General features: G+C 52.3%; 1 long non-coding RNA gene across 4 annotated transcripts in view; it reads left to right on the top strand.

Annotated features, from left to right (window-relative positions):
• Positions 1-82: 82 nt before the first annotated feature.
• The window catches only part of LOC102493101 (uncharacterized), a 40,572-nt gene continuing 29,817 nt past the window's right edge, over positions 83-10,837 (top strand). The window contains exon 1 of one of the 4 annotated variants that reach the window (XR_001369438.1): positions 83-182. This is a non-coding gene — a long non-coding RNA (uncharacterized LOC102493101). Of the gene's footprint in view, positions 183-1,728; positions 1,800-8,210; positions 8,425-9,998; positions 10,239-10,837 lie in introns of those variants that run through there. The other 3 variants (XR_001369437.1, XR_336751.2, XR_336752.2) reach the window with 3 other exon arrangements.

Raw genomic sequence — 10,837 nt, 5'->3', positions numbered from 1 at the left:
CTCGCCCCCACCCCCTCTCCCGCTCCCGCTCCCGCTCGCCCTCCCTCCCTCCTTCCCTCCTCCCTCCGCTGGGATTCGAGCAAGTAGCGTGCGTGCCCTTGTGGGTTCGGAGGGTGCCGGTCAGCGGAGCCAAGCGGTGTATTTGAAAAGCAATCAGTCCGACCTTCCCCCATAGATCCAGCGTAAGTGTATTCGACCCCAGCGGCTTTTGCAATTCAGTGGCAGCGGGATCCGGGCCTGTGTGTGTGTGTGTGTGTGTGTGTGTGTGTGTGTGATTTCAGTGTGGTTAGTAGCGGTGGGTTTTGCTTGCTCGCACGGTGGTGTGTGTGTGTTTCCCCCTTCTTCCTTTCTTTTCAGTCTCAGATGGGTTTGCGTGGTGGTTGGGGCTGGCGGCGACCAAAGCTTTCTCAGCCCCAGCCCGGCTGAAAGAGTTAAGGGGGACGGGAGGGGGAGTGCGCAGAGTAGGCGGGAGATGCGGGGGTGGAGTGGGGTGGGGGGACGCGGCCAAGCGGAAACGCTGCACAGAGGCACCTCAGCGAACCAAGGAAAAAGAGAAAGTGGCAACGAAAACAAGGGCAAATTGAACCCTCCTCGGGGATTTCCAATGAACTAGCCTAACTCGGACATTCCACAAATACATGGTTCCTAATGAGTGTGCGTGTGCGCACACCCCGCGTCCCCCAGCTGCGGGTGCGCCCGCCCCGCGCCCGCCGCCCCCAGCCTGCCCCTACCACCGGCAGTCCCGACCCCGAGCCGCCCAGGACGAAGCTGTGCAGCGGACGGCGTGGTTTTTGCGCACGGGCCTGCCTTCTCTCCCGAGGTGTGAGCCTCTGCCGAGCTCCGTGAGGTGCAGCGGGGCTAGAGCCGGAGCTCTCCAGCCCGCTGCAGCTAGGCAGCCTTGCGTGGTCTCCAGCTTAGCAGGAGACGCGGTAGAGTGTATGTGGGATCTCGTCCAGCCCCTGCTTGCTGGGTGAAAGATACCACCGTAGGTACGTTTTGGCAAATCCTTTATTGCCAAGGCATGGGTATGAGAGGCAGCGGTAACGAAACCCCACACGCGTCCCCCCAAGGTTCCTTTTTATATTTATGTATGCGTGTATGTATGTAGAAAAGATGGAACACAGATTTCATTGAATAAATCTGAGATCTCCAGGTGCAGACGTTTGAATGGTCGGTGCCAGCACCCCGTGTTTTCCTTTCCTGCCGATTTTGCTTGGATCCGGCTCAAAAACCGAGAGAGTCTCGTGGTTTTGTTTACACTGAATGGGGAGGATAGGAACAGAGCCATGGGGCCGCCTTTCATTAATATACAGTGAGGATTTTGTCTAAATTACTGCTATGAATTTCACAGTACACGCTTTCAAAAGCAGTCTCAGGTGGCCTGATGAAACGCGATAGCGCCTCTGCAAACAGAACCACTTCTTTCTTTCTTTTCAAGGAGGGTGTGCGCGCGCGCGCGCTAACGGGAAGCCCCCCAAAACGCTGTGCTCCTCGATAACAGAAATACACTTCTGCTTTGAGGTCTGTCCCTTCTTACCCCCCCTTCCCACGTTCTGGAATGGTTCCCCAGCCTCCCCCCAGCCCATTGCATACATTTTCATATATTTTGGTGAAAATAATAGACGAGTGGAGAGCTGGGCTTAGAGGAGTCAGTGTACAGGGAAGGCTGGGATGCATCGGCTCTGGAAGAGTTGAGAACATGCCTTCCCTCCCACCCCACCCCCAGTCGTTTTCTTTAAAAAATATATATAATAAAACACCTTCTTTGATTTAAAAATCTAACCCTGGAAGTTTGCTCGGTAAGTGTTTTCATGTTGTTTCCCTGCTCTCTCTTTTTCTTCCCCTCCTTTCTGGTGTGTTTATTTATGTGCTTGTAGGTCTCGAAGCTTATGTTCATTGCTTGGGACGAGAGAGGGCTCATAGAGCAACTGTTTGAAGGAAGGAAGGGGAAGTGGTGGGGGGATTTAAAAAACCCACTCCTGCTAAAATATTACATAAAAAGATGGATTCATTCCAAAGCTCTACACAGCACGGCACTTCACTTTTTTGGAGAAGGGGGAAGGAAGAAAAGAGTGCTATTAATTTTAATTGTTGGTTGTGAGGGGGAAAAAACGCCCTGGGAAAGAAGTGATTGCTAAGCAGGCGGTTTAGAAATATGTCTTGTATTGGTTTTTTTTTTCCTAGAGAATCAGGACTAGGGGGGAGAAACTCTTTTCAGTACCCAGTGGTGATGTGGTGAGCTGTGTGTGTGTGTGTGTGTGTGTGTGTGTGGGTGCCTGCCGGGAGCTGGGGGGGGGGCTCATGCTGGGAGCAGGAGGATGGGGATAGGGGGGTTGGCAAAGGGAGGGCAGAGAGCTAGAGAGGGAGGAAGAGAGGCCGGAAGCCAGGGCAGCCCTGGCTAATACTGTGTCTGGGGAGCAGGCGGCAAGCTGCGGCCTCCCCACTGGGCAGTGAGAGCCCATCAGAGTGAAGGTGATCAATCAAAACTAACCAGGACATCCCTTCACTTGATTCCCGAAGGAGCAAAGAGCTTGAGCATGGCAAACTAGATTTTACTTTGTTTTCTATTTTCGATGGGCCTGACTTGCCCCCTCCTTGCCACCGTCCCAGGGTTCGTCAAACGCGAGGGTGCAGTTACGGGCTACGTGTGGTTAATTAGATAAATATGGCTGGACGGAATAGCTAGGCCGAGTCCTGGCCGCTGAGCGCCTTACCTTAGCAAAATAGGCCAGAGAAGATTTTCAGAGCTTCTTGGTTTTGTTCTTTTAAAGGAAGCCCCCGTCTGGGTGATGAGGGGGGAGCATCACATGGCTGGAATGTTATTGCACTTCTGTACACAGAACACCTTGCAATTTAGCATTGGTAATTTATTTAGAAACAGTTGATGCCAAATCAATGAAACGGTTTGTAAGGAGGGAGGAAGAGGTTTCAGCTGGGGAGGGGCGGAGGCGCGCCAGTGTTCACTCCCTTTCTGTGCCTGGCAGCCTTGCCTTTGAGTGGGGTTAACTCTGTGTGCCCCATTGGACCAGATGCCATATAGAGCTACTCCCCGAAGATCATTTGTTTCCTTGATGGGGAACATTTCTGAGCGGAGCATATTGGTTGCCATAGAGAAAGAAATAAAAGGAAGAACACTAGTCACATTAAGCTATATGTTTGTGCACTGGGCTTTAGATAAAAGGACTTGGTTCAGCCAAAGAGAAGAAGCCAAACTAGAGATCTCTAGTGCCACTAAAACTAGCTTTATTTTGTTTTGGACTTTTACAGTGGAAACATATAAGCTAATTTTATTGGTTGTTGTTAATTTTATATGACACGGTTTACTGAACAAAATAAACTTTGCTCCGAAGTAGCACTGTGGACTTGTCAGCAGGGGGCGCACTGACTCGCCCTAGCGGGTACAGAGTGAAATGTAGCTGTTTGAAAAGCAAATCTGCTCTTAGAAACTTGCCAAAGGAACAAACACTCCTACCTTTCTATGCATATTCACAATGGGGAGTGATTCATTGCATAACACAAGGTTTTAAAATATGAGGACAATGACTTCCCCAACCCCCACCTGCCCGTGCCTGTGAAATGTCCCAGAAAGAAATACAGTTCAAAAATTGGTCTTCCATTGCTGACACTAAAGCGTAGCTGGGGCTGGGAACACTTTTAAAAAGATTATCATTAAGGAGATGTAATAGGCTACTTAAGAACCTACCTTTCAGGTTGTCGTTTTTTGGGGGAAATGGTCAGGCAAACGATACATTCTCAAGTATGATCTGTGAAATAATGAATGGTCTTTAACCTGGTAACATGCTTTGACTTCTCAATGAAGCTCAGAGTCCTGAGTTTTAGTAAAAAAAAAACCGCCAGGATCTCTTTTACTCCGTGTGCTATTTACTGGTTTCTTTCTCGATACTGTGTATGGTTTTAGAAGGATTTGCATTTATCCTTGAAAGGCTTTGCCCTGCAAATACAATACAAAATAGCCATGGGTAAGAGGTAACTGTGAGCTTGAAACTTTTTCATACGCTGTTACTGAAACCAGTGGAAGAAAGTTTTAATAGAACCCTAGTTTTCTGCCTCAAAGATTTTTAGGTACTGCCACTAAAGACTGAACCATAGTGTGGCAGAGGAGGGAAAAGATAGGTGGAAAACTTCTGAAAACCGTGAAGGGCAAATCCTGACTGGTTCTAAGGAATTCACCAGTTTGTCACTAACAATTTTCCCAAGGAGATTTAGAGAGCGTGACTAAAAACGGGAAGCCAGGAATGAGTAGAAGCAAAGAGCTGCTTCCACGGGTCAGTGGCCGAACGCACCTGAGACGGTGTCTCCCAGCCTGTTAGGAAGGGGCACTTTGCAGGCTAGCTGGAACGTCCCTCTGCAAAAGGGGACAAGCCACCATTATTCTTCCCAGCTCAGCTCCAGCTAGAAGTTTCTCTCTGAAGCTGACTTCAGTAAGTCAGGGTTTGGGTTTGGATGTAAGTGGCATTTCATCTGTGGGTTGAAAGGTTATGGAGTAATGGGAGCAGAGAGGGCACACTCAAACACATTTAATTCTGTCATTTTTACCTCCGAGCCCCCTCACATTTACAGTCAGGAAATACTATCAGGTTTGCACTATTAAAACAAAGTGGAGAATTGAGGAAACTGTAATTTGAGCCCAAAACATTGCTTTTTTTCCATCAGCTCTCCGAACATTTCAGACAAAAGACTGGGGGGGGGGAATCTACAGGAACTGGGCAAATATCTGAAAGTCCTAGCTTACTCTGCGTGCATAAGCCACTTACAAATGATTAGCAGGAAAGGAAACTTTCCTATTGAGCCAGACGTTTTGCAAGACACCGAGAAGCAGTCGTTATACATATTTAGAGCATAATTTCAGTGTGCCACTCCTCACGGGATCTGTGATTGTCACCACCTAGGCAGCTACTTACTCTATTGCAAATGCGCTTAAAAAAGGAGACAGAAAAACAGTTCTGGCCCCTCGTGTTATCTACAGTGTTACGTCTCTTGAAGCAAAAGAAACAGAAAACAAGAATTCTGAGAAAAGCAACAAGTTAATTGGAGACATTTTAGCATTCTGTAATGATGTGGGTGTGAAAATGGTCAAGCTGGACGTGCATTAAGACCCAGAGTACTGGGCAAAGCTACAGACTTGGAATTGTGGGGATGCTAAAATGGCTTTTGCCAAATGAGAGGGTGAAAAGCATTACCTGGGTCAAACGTGGAAAACCCAAAGTGGGTATTTGCTCATCTGCTTCCATTTGGGAATCATGAGGTGCCTGTAGTCTGGAAGCATGTTTGTCATTAGCATCTGTAAATGAAAATGTTCGGCTTACTCACACTCCACACGGCCTGTTATATAGGACGGGGAGAGCTCTGCACTGGTTGCTTTTGGGTGAGAGAGAATATTTGTCATCTTGGCAGTGGGTGACGAGTGGTCTCTTGGTCTTGCTAAGTTTTTTGAAGTGTATTCCACCATTTACACCCCCCTCCAGTTCTTTGTATCACTTTGATAACTGATTTATCTGATCTGGAGGGAAAATGCACACGGCCTGTTATATAGGACGGGGAGAGCTCTGCACTGGTTGCTTTTGGGTGAGAGAGAATATTTGTCATCTTGGCAGTGGGTGACGAGTGGTCTCTTGGTCTTGCTAAGTTTTTTGAAGTGTATTCCACCATTTACACCCCCCTCCAGTTCTTTGTATCACTTTGATAACTGATTTATCTGATCTGGAGGGAAAATGCAAGCAGACTTTTTTTTTTTTTTTAAGATGGGTTTGAAGGAGTAATTATAAATTCAAAGACACCATGATTTCTTTCTAAAGTAAGATTTTCTTGTCTTTTCTTTTTTTTTATTTCCCTTGATACTTACAGGACAGCTTTAAACTACAGGGCATTTCAGATTGTGGAAAATAAGTGAAGAAGGGCAGAGTGAGTTGGTAATCGAGTGCATGCTTTTAAAACACCCATTTCCAACTGTTCGCCCACTCAAGCCGTGCGCATGCACCTGACAGGTCTGGTAATGAAAGCTACCAATGGCGGGGGTGGGGGGAGCCGGTGCTGACCCGGAGAAATGGCCTATTCTTGCCCCCACCCCCAGCACCCTCTGTCCCTCCAATGTAACTTAAATTGAATTAGAATTTAAATCCGTAGAGTTCAGTAATATAGTGCCCAGGACACTGGCCAGAGTGGGGAAGAGGGTGATTCACTAACAACAACAAAAATGTGGCCATGTCCTTGCTAAAAAGACTAGTCCGGGGTTACCTTGGTAGCATTTTGTATGTATTTGTATGTGCGTGTTTTCTATGACGAACCCCAGGAATATTCATTTAGCTTTACCGGTGGGATGGCTGGGTGTTTGGAGCTTCTGATGGTCTGAACAGAACTGGACTGCTCTGTCGCTTTGGGGCATTCTGTATCCCAAATAGTTCTCCTTCCTTACACAGCATTTCCCTGCTGGGTCAGAGCCGGGTAGTCCTGTGTGGCTGTGAGAGTCTTTGTGGCACACTGGAAAGCAGTTCTTGCACGGTGGCGTCTCTGTTTCTTTATTCATTTTTTTTTTTTTGACATTTGAACTTAGCTATTGTCTGCGGAGCTGGGTGTGGATTGCAGCGTGTCAGGCTGCAGGCTGCTCTTTTTGGCATGTTCCCCAAATGCTGCTTCTGTGGTATCTCCTCCCATGTGAAGGCTGAAGTTCCTTCCCACTGTGGTGTCCTTGCTTCCCTGGGCCCTAACTCAGCCTGGTGCCTGCTCTGGACCGGCCAGCCTCAAGGGTGTTTTTAAGAAAATGTGGCTATTGTGCACTTATGAAACACAGCACCAACTGCGTTCTCTGAGACCTAACTCCTCCAGTGCTCCATCATCTGTAGCAGTCTAGTTTCAGCACTAAGATACCTGGTAGCGACTTCGGAAGTAGATAGAATTAAGTGACCTTGCTCACCCTAGCTTCATGCAACTCTGGGTTATTAGTACCAAGTTAAAACGGCTGTGTCTAATATGGGTTTGAACGCTCAGCCCTCTCCCCAAATTTCCTAACCAGGGAGTCTGGTTATCTAATAAGGCTCTAGGATGGATCCCAGGCTTACTGTGACCCTTGATAGATGGCAAATGTTAATTTAGCCTTAAAGTAGGGTGCAATAAGCCTCCAGAAATCAAGATATATAGTGCTCAGATGGCCTGGGCTGTGTTCCCTTTATGTTAAATTCACATCACAAAGACAAACAAGTGAACTTCACTTGGAAAAAAACCGACTACTAAAATATTCTAATACGGAAATACTGCAATTTTATTGTGGGGGTAGGGCGTGGGGGGGTTCGCGCCAGGGAGTCCTGTCCAGGATTAGGAAGTTAAGATACAAGTTTCCCAGAACGTATTTTTTTTTTTTTTAAAGAGGCTCCAGCGCTCAAGTCCCGTTCCCAGCGGTGGGGTCGGCCTGGGGTGGGGGTGGGGGCATCTTGTGATTTGAGGACACCTGAAGCTGCTTCTTCCGAATCAGCAGCGATTTGTGGGGCCCCAGGGCTAAGCTCGGCTTCCTTAGATCACATCCTAACGGCATTTTACTTTATTTGGAACACGGTTTGCATAATAAAATTAGAATGATCCATTAGCGGCCAGTAAGGTCTTCCAGACGGTTGTCAGGACGTGGAGAGAGGCCTTTGGAACTTGAATTAGCCTTGCTTTTCTACGGAAAAGAAACGGGGGAAGAGGTAAAAGGAGCAAAGTCCAGGGAGGCGAGGTGAAGTGAGTGAGGTGGAGAAGGAAGCCAGAGAGGCCGCGAGGACTGGGGACAGAGGAGACGAGCGAGGAGCGAGGGTGCTGGAGATGACGCGATAAACGCTGAGTCACCCTAACAGGTCATTGGGTGTACAGGAGTGAGATGCCGCAGCCAGGGAAAACCCGGGTGCTGATGGCACCCCACCTTCGGGCCTCCTTCCCGCCCGCTGCAGGAGCGCTGGCTTGGAGCTCGGCGCTGCCCGCTCGCCTTTGTCACCCGCTCGGTGCGCGGCCGCGGGCTCCCGCGGCGGGCTTTGTTCCGGCGGAGCAGGGCAGGACCCCTCGTACCGCCACGTCCCCGCCCTCGGTGGGCTGAGGACAGTGGGGGTGGGGACTGCGCGACAGGGACGGGGACTAGAGGAGCATCGGCGGACTCCTCTGAGCCTGGGATTTCGTTCCTTCGCTCCTTTCCGTAATTGAGCTGTTCCCCCTTCGGGGAGGGGGCCGGGGCTGCGCGGGGGGAGGAGAGCTGGGAGGGGACGCCCGCTCTCAGCCCGCAGCCAGGGCGAGGCGCAGCTCGCGGTGGCTGCGGCCGCGGTTTCACATTGTGTGCGTGAACGCATGCGGGGATGCATGCATGCAAGGATGGGGAAAACCGTTGAATTGGGTCCCGGATTCTCGGTCTCCGGCCGAGGCTTTGGCAGCAGCAGGGCGCTTCAGGTCGGTGCCTGGTTAACCCCTAAGATCCGCTCTCGAGGTGCTTCGGGGCCGCGGGTGGGCGCTGTGCACACTCCTTGGGGTCGGAGCTGTCCACCGGAGCGCTCGGGTCCCGCCCGTGGAGGCCTGTGGCGGGGACAAAGAGGCAGACACCCCGCGCGAGCAGAGGACAGGTGCGCGCCGGCACCCACGCTCTCGCGCCCGGCCCCTCCGGCGAGCCCCGCTCCTCTCAGCCCGGGGCCCCGCGACCGCTCGGCTCGCCTCGTGCAGAGCCGGCGCGCTGCTGTCGCCATTGCATTGAGCAAGCGGTTTGCCAACGACTGTCACCCTCTCCGCAGCCACCCCCAAGGTGTGGGCAGATTGCAAGAGTTGCTGCTCTGTTACTGTTTGTCAAACAGGCCCCTTCTCTTGGGAGAGGGTCGAGGGGCATGTGGCGGATCCCGGGCCAGGATTACATTAATCAAAGCATTATTTCCCCAGAGAAGCCAAGCACAAATGAGAGTAAATCCTAATAAAATTGGATCGCGGAGAAATGGAACGCTTTAGGTAATCTGTGTTGCCTGATAAAAATCTCACATTTATAAGATGTGGGTCTTTAAAAAAGAATGGAAGAAGGAAATCCGCACACCTCAGGCCTCGGCTTGACTGCGGGGCCGGTCAGGCCGAGGGACGGTGGCCACTACCCGAAGCTCGGGTGAACTTCTGGGAGGAGAGAGGACGCGGACACCCCGGAGTTCGCAACCTCACCGATCAGGGCCGCTCGGACGGCGCTCGGCCGGGGCGTCTGTCTGGAGTCCCTCTGCAGGACCTCGGCCAGACAGAATCCCCTCGGTGCCCCCACCCAGGTCATGAACCCTGCTCCTTTGGGAACGCGGCCCCACTTTGCCCTTCGAGCGTGGTTGCAGGGTGGGCAATTTCCCGCGGGCAGGGGCGCCAAGCCTATCCACACGGGAAGGTGGGTGCGGCCCGTGGGCTGGGCAGGGGCCAGGCGCCCAGGCGTGGCGCCGGCAACCGATTCCCAAGTCCCTCAGGGTCCCCAGGCCCCAGCCCGCCACGTCTTGGGGCCGCCTCGGGCCTGTCCCCTCTGCCAGGGACAGGGTGTGCGCTTGGGGTGACAGTCAAAGCTCGCCGCGGGACTTCAGGTTCTTTCGGGTCATCCCAGCCACGAAGCAAGGCTCGCACTTAATCCGCCCGTGTCCCCCAAGCGGTAGGAAACTTTTCGACGCCTTGAGCCGCTCTGCACGGGAAGCAAGCGCCCCCTCCCCGCCCCGTAGTAACGAGTGAGTCGAGCAAAGCCAGCCAGCCGGGACGCGACTCCCTGCGTCCCCACCCCAGGCCTCCTCCAGCCGCGGAGACGGGAAAGCGGACTGCAATGCCTTGCGGCCCCTCGCTGGTGACAAGTGTGATGCCCGCCCCTCCCCGGCGCCCCGGGCGAGCAGCGGGGTCTCCTCCGGGCGCGAACGCGCGGGCGCCCCCTGCAGGTGGGCGCGGTCTGGCGAGTAGAGCGGCTTGGAGTCGTGCGCGAGTGTGAGCGTGTGAGTATGAGTGTGTGTGAGAGGGCGTGCGTGCGTGAGTGCGCCGCGCGCAGGGCAGGGCAGGGCAGGGCAGGGCAGGAGACGCTGCAGGACGCTCTGGTGCAAGCGTGTTCTTTACCGTCTTGAGGTCTACACCTCCCACCGTGCGCTTCGCCTCTCCACCCCCACCCGGGCTCCCACACGTGCGTCTCCCTCGCTCGCCCAAGTCTTCCCGTCTGATTCCCACCGACATCCCCTCGTGGTCCGGGCATAGTCATGGACGCCCTGACCCACGTGAGCCGGGTAAGGCTGGAAGGGGCAGTGTCCGCTGGGAATGCCATCGGCGGCATTTGCACCGTCCGGCGTGCTAGGACGGCGTTTCGCGCACCAAAAATCCGCGTTTCGGGGACGTGGATCTGTGCTTTCTCTCCCTGTTGGCATTAGAAATTGCGTCGTGGAGGTTTTATTTTTGGAAGGATAGGGAGGGGGTAGGAACCAGTTGCAAGTCACTTCGGGGACGTCTCTGGGTGACCAGTTGTGATCCTGGCATGGGCCTTTCCAATTTAGCGACTCCTTCCATGGTGGAGGGGGGGGCAAGTTGGTGAGCGAGGAGGAGTGAAGCCGCTCGTTTCTGAAGGCATGGCTGCCCTCTCCCCCGCCCGTGATTTCCATAATTTCATACAAAGCAGGAGCTGCCAATGAGCTCTCCATAAGAAAAGAGAAAAGCTCACTGCTAGGACGCAGCTTGGGCCACACGGAATTCCTCCTTCCTACAACATTAACCAAGGACTCCCCCCTCCCCTGACTCACCAAGTTTGTTCAGCTCTCAAGGGGAAGCAGGACGACATTTTTTTTTTTTTTTAAATACCTAAGTTTTTCCTTCCCTTGGGCTTGGACACCAA

This window comes from Tupaia chinensis, unplaced genomic scaffold (assembly GCF_000334495.1).
Source record: "Tupaia chinensis unplaced genomic scaffold, TupChi_1.0 Scaffold143064_1, whole genome shotgun sequence".
NCBI classification, from domain to species: Eukaryota; Metazoa; Chordata; class Mammalia; order Scandentia; family Tupaiidae; genus Tupaia; species Tupaia belangeri.
Note: the sequence above shows the minus strand (reverse complement) of the source record. Positions and strands in the feature narration are given on the sequence as shown.